This window comes from Fukomys damarensis, unplaced genomic scaffold, assembly GCF_012274545.1.
Source record: "Fukomys damarensis isolate Sample0158 unplaced genomic scaffold, DMR_v1.0_HiC HiC_scaffold_11, whole genome shotgun sequence".
In the NCBI taxonomy this organism is placed as follows: domain Eukaryota; kingdom Metazoa; phylum Chordata; class Mammalia; order Rodentia; family Bathyergidae; genus Fukomys; species Fukomys damarensis.
Window position 1 is genome coordinate 22,661,130 of NW_022900923.1, and position 6,000 is coordinate 22,667,129.

The following is a 6,000-nucleotide window of genomic DNA, read 5'->3' on the forward strand; positions in this document are numbered from 1 at the left end:
TCTAAGGCCTCCTTGAGAGCTGATGTCATTTGGATATTGTAGGGGGAAGAATTGTCATTCACTAACTAGTGGTCTTGGTGTGTCAACACGTGTAGAACAACACTAGGGCAGTCAAGTGTCTGTCTCTTGGCTATTTCTATTAGAATGTTCCTGTGGTCATGATAATGGCTTCTTTTGCAAATAGTGTCAAGTTTTCTTTTGCCTCTCTTTTGAGCAACACTATATGAAGACATATTTTAAACCATTTAAAATACATTTTATGCAACCTATCTTCCCACCTTCAGAATGCTTCTTAGGAAACTCAGAATCACTGCATAACAGAGAAGCATGAGTGGTAATCCATTTTAAGTACTGTCAAAGTATTTTTTTAAAATATCAATCATCTAAATAACTTCCCTACCTGGTCTATGAATGCTATTGGTATTATCTTGAGCATATTAACTTAGTTACATTAGCTAAATGGAATTGAAATTCCAAATTCCTACTGGAAGTCTCAAAGCTGCTTTTTTTTTTTTGGTACTGGGGATCAAACTCAGGTCCTTGCACTTGCGAGGCAGGCCACCTAACCGCTGAGCTAAATCCCCGGCCCTCAAAGCTGCTCTCTTTACTTAGAGCAAAGGAATAGGAAAGAATTCCTCGGGAACAGTAAAATTATATATTCCTTGCTTCTGGCCTTCGTGACCATCATCTCATTAAACATAGTTCTTAAAATAGAATACACATTACATAAGGGTTTGTTTTTTAAAGTATTTGCGTGATTTTTATTATTTGGGGAGACCCAGAATAGAAGACAGGAGAATCTACCAGTTTCTGATGGAGATGAACTGTTGAGCACTTAGTTTTGCTTTTCACAGGTGAGCCCTCAGTGATCTCAGAAACAAGATTATTTTGGTGTCTTCATCTTTGTTTATGAAAAGAGATCTAGGGCATGATGCATGAAATAACCATTAGGAAAAGTAAATTTTACTGAGATCTATAGCTGTTAATATGCATTTGACTGCAAGAATAAAATATTTGACTAAAAGAATCAACCCTAGGTTTATGTGTTTTTTGAATAAAAAGAATCCTGGGTGGTCTGTGACTGGGCAACATCAGGAGTTTGAGCCAACACCTCGACTCTTAGTCAAGATGACCAGGGGACCAGAGCAATCCAAGTACCCTTTCCTGCTATGACAAAGGCAATGTGAGAAAGAAGCAAAGAGGTTTGCTGTTTTTTTTTTTTTTTTAAAAAGGTAGTCTCTCTTTTAATTAGAGTAGAAAATTATTCCCAGAAATTACAATGGACAATTCTTTTTAAACGACACTAGAAAGTTAATATATGTTGAAGTGTTCATATAAGTAAAAAAGAAATATGTGTTCATAAGAGCTAAAAAAAGTACAATAATATTTTTTAATTATGTTTATAAAAGTCCCTGGCAGGGCATGCCTAACATGTGCAAGGTCCAGGATATAATCCCCAGCAATGCAAAATGAAGAACCTCCCTTCATGTGTCCTTGGCCAGAATTTGGTGTCCTCATGCCCCCCTCAAATGATAAAGAAGACTCAAAAAGTCAGTAAGCAGAATATTCCACTTCTGAAGGTAGTTTCTGTGGATAAGGAAAAAGAGTAGGCAGATCACTGTTCATTTCACAACCAGCAGTGTTTTTCAATATATAAATATATCATAAGCTGCTGGCTTTTCTTGGGAATACACAGTGGTATAAACTGAGTAATAACCTGTCACATCAACACAGGAACACCCTTCTACACACTCTATTATGACTGGAGGGCCTTAGGCACGCCTCTTTTCCATTACTCCATTCTGGGGCACAGCCCTAAATGGAGCAATTTCTCTGGTCTTAAAGGCGTCAGAGAAGAAGCCATTATTTTTTAACTCATTTCTTAGCCAGAAGTCTTCATATTTTACAGAAAGAACAATTTTTAAAAATTTTTATTAGTACATGTTACATTCATTGTGAGGTATTGGTACATGTACATAACACATCTCAATTCTCTCTTTTCCCCCTTCTCTCTTTAAAACATTTTTTTCTTTTTGCTAGCATCAGATTTATTTATTTTATAAGTTTTTATCAAGTTAATTATCATAAACACAGATTACAGCTGGACATATAAAACAATTATACTAAATCAAAGTATACTTTAGGAAGAACAGTTCTTGACCTTGCAAGACTTATAATCAGTGTGTGGAGAGAAACACATACATGTTAATAAGTAAAGGACACCGTTAGGGGTAATAAAACTCCAGGGCAGTTTTATTTATTCATTCCACCAATCTCAACCATTTCATGGGATTCTTCCATGTACTGTGAATCCCAACAAAAAATAAGAAATCAAAGTCCCTATTCTAAGAGTTTACATTCTAGCATGTAGACACAAATATAATAAGTACCAGACCAATGCACAAAAATGGTAGTGGTACGATCTGTGGCAGGATGGCACATACCTGTAATCCCAGTGCTTGGGAGGCTAACAGTAGGGTTTCTGTGAGTTCAAGGCCAGCCTGGGCTACATAGTTCAAGGCTAGCCCTGATTTATATACCAAGACTGTCTCAGAAATTTTTTTTGTGTGTGGAGACTGTGGACAGGTGATGTACAACAGAGAGTGGGGCAGGAGCTCTTTCATCCGGTAGGGTCGGAGAAGGCCTGTCTTCAAAGGTAACTTTCAAGCTGAGACCTGAATGAGGAGAAGACAGCTGTGAAAACATACAAGGGAAGTGCACTGCAGGCAAAGGGAACAGCCCACAGAAAGGCTCTAAGAAGGGAATGAGAAGGGGAAGAAAAAAAGATCAGTGAAACTATAGCAGAGTGAGTAAGGCAAAGATGGCCCATATTAGCCACGACCAATAGACCGTGGTAACAATTGAGATTTATTCAAGGTGCATATGCCAGTGCACCTGTGAGCGGAAGAATACAGACTAGGATGGGATGTCTTTAGATGCTACTAGTTTGCTATGGGCGGTGATGAAAAGAATGGGAGAGAGCCCTGTTGACTGTGCCCAAAGGAGGCTATAAGCAGTGCAGGCTGCACAGAGCCCCATTGCTTGTTTTAAGAAGTGAATCCGACCTAACTCAGAGTGACTTGTACCCAAATTTTGTTCCCCAAATTGAAACCTTCTTAACTGAAAAGACAAGGTTAATCAATCATTAATCACAACCTATATATGGTCTGTTCTGTTCCTAACAGAAGAGTGTTTTGTCTCTTCTTTTATAGGCCTTGCCTGTGTCAGCAACTTATCTCTAGCAACCACAATAGCCTCCTCACCCCAACCCAACAATAATTATGTCACCTGTTCAGGGTCTTTGCTCAAGCACTGACCATCCCAGTTCTCTGCCCCCCCCCGATTCTTTCCTAAGTCTTTTTTCTTATCTTGTGTTGTTACACCAAGCAAGATAAGTGGGATTCTCTGGTGGCCCTGCAGGAGTCTTCGAAAAAAGAGGACTCTGGCCTAAGTCACAAGGTAGCTGGTATGCCACTGAAGGGTATGGGTTTGGGAGTGGTTTTGGCAGCCTTGTGACATTTATCATCCAAGTAATTCAGAGGTGGTATTTATAAATCTAGGTAATTCAGGCAGGAAAGACGATTGTGGTATGGTACTAAAGAAATTCCCAAGAGAAAGCATAGGAGGTGTTCTATGTGAAGGGAAATAAGGGAAAAACCTAAAGCCAAGCTATCTGGATTGGAAAATTGGGGAGACAGGGCTGGAGAGATGTGATGAGATCATATTGTGCACATCGTAAAGTTCACTGAATGATTCTTCTTGTCAGTCTTTGGCAGTCACATGGTAGCCCTGGAATTGGCAGTGATAACTGAGCAAAGCCAAGGGACTGTTCCCTCCCGATAGATTTAGGAGTAGTAAGGGATCCAGAGATGAATAGGCACTCTGGAGAAATCAGAATTAAGTCACGTAAGTTGGAAGAATAAACCAGAAAGCCATCTTACCAATTTACAGTGTAAACTATCTTTTCTGGATACCCCATCTTCTATTCTCAGATATTATGTCATTAAATTAGTATTAACTTAGGAGAATGGACATGGAGCCAAATGTGAAGGGATATTTCACCGAAATTCTCTTCCCTCTCACGCCCAAGTGTTCCTGGCTTTATTCAGCCTCTTTCTCCTGGACAATGCTGACTCACCACTGCCAGGTTTGGTTCTCAGACTCTCCAACAACAAAAAAAAAACCTTAAAAAACTACAAATACTTCACTCACATCCATATATAGCTCTTACACGCATATGAGATAAACTCTTTTATAGTGGAGGCAACTGAGTTTTAGAAGGTTATGGACCTTACCTAAGGACTCAGTGCTCTTGAGGGACACGAGCTGGACTCACTCAGGTCTGCCCAACTCTTCCCCAGAAGCCTTTTTTCCTATGCGTGCTCGTCTTTGGTCATTGTTCTTTCTCTTGTAGTCCTGTCCTCCAGAGTCAGAACATGTGCCATCTTCTATGTAACTCTGAGGGGAACTTTAGTTCCCAGAAAACCACATCCTAGATAAGACCTCAAGAACTCTCCAGAGCAAAATTAAAATCTTTAAATACCTCCCCGTCCCTTCAAACTAGAACCACGTGCCTTAGGACAGGCCCCACAGCCCGGGCTTATGTCTGCTTCGCACACCTACACTCAGGCCAGCTTCAGGATCACTGGGAGCACTAAAAATGGACACATGAGGGCCCCATTTTCTCCAGCCTCTGGCCTGACCTTTGTGGGATGATTAACAGTGATGATAGATGACATAGCTATTTAGTCTTGCTAGTCATGGTTCTAAATGTTTTACACATATTAATTCACTAAACTCACAAATTACCCTATGAACCTAATACTGTTAAGTAGCCTACTTAATAAGATGAGATGATTGAGGCATAAGGAGGGTAATTAACTTGCCCAGTATCATTAGCAAGTAAGTAGTGGAGTTGCATTTAAATCCAGATAATCAGATCAAGAGCTATATTATAGACACCTACTACCATTAGATTTCAGATCCTGAATGTGGACGTTTGCTCGATGAGAACAAGCTACCAACACCTGACTTCCAGGTGTTAGGGCAGAGGAAAAAGAAAAACAACTAAGTCTGCAGGCAAAAATTTGACTAAGCTCTTCAGAGGATTACTAGGCCTGGGTGTAAACTGCACAGCCCCAACCTACTGCATGAATCCTAACACAACATTTGCCAAAATGAACAAAGAAGGGATGTCAGCTTTGACGTCAGTTCCTTAGAAATTCTTGGTTCTGGGCCAGGGATGTAGCTCGGTGGCACTGCACCTGCCTCACAAGCTCAAGGTCCTGAGTTCGATCCCTGTTACTGGAAAAAAAAAAAAAAGAAAAGAAATTCCTGGTTCTTTCTTTCTCACCCCCACCCATAGCACTGTATTGCTCACAACAGATTTCAAAATGAATTGAAAGGCAGCCTTATTTCTCAATATGAGAAATAAAACTTTTGGAAAGGATGGTCTATATTTAGCCATTTTAAAGTAGCCTAACCTAAAAAAAATTTTAAAAAGAGTGGCCTAACCTAAACAATTTGCATGCGTATGAATTTGCAAGCTTGTCGGTGTGTGGTGCAATCACTACCAGCAAAGGGAGAGGTGGCAGCCTGGCATAGGTCACAGGTAGAATTTTAGTGGGAAGTAGAGAATTCTGAAGGCGATGGTTTAGCCCGCCATGTTCTAGGACTGGTTACAAGAATCTGGCTATGATCAACTTGGGGGAAAATTTCCACCTCATCCTCTTTATTTTTGTATCTATTCCTAATAGTTCTTAGGCTTTGGGGTCTATCTCAGGAAGCTTCCCCGAAAGATAGCTGAGTCACGGGGCAAGGTTTCAAAGCTGGAGGTAGAGGACATCATGATGGTAATAGACATTTATCCATTTATCCAGTGTGACACTTTCTCCTTAGTCCTTAAAGATCGGGCACAAGACAGGTTACGAGGTTGAGTAATTTGCTCATATCCCACAGCTAATAGGTGTGTGTGTGTGTGTGTGTGTGTGTGTGTGTGTG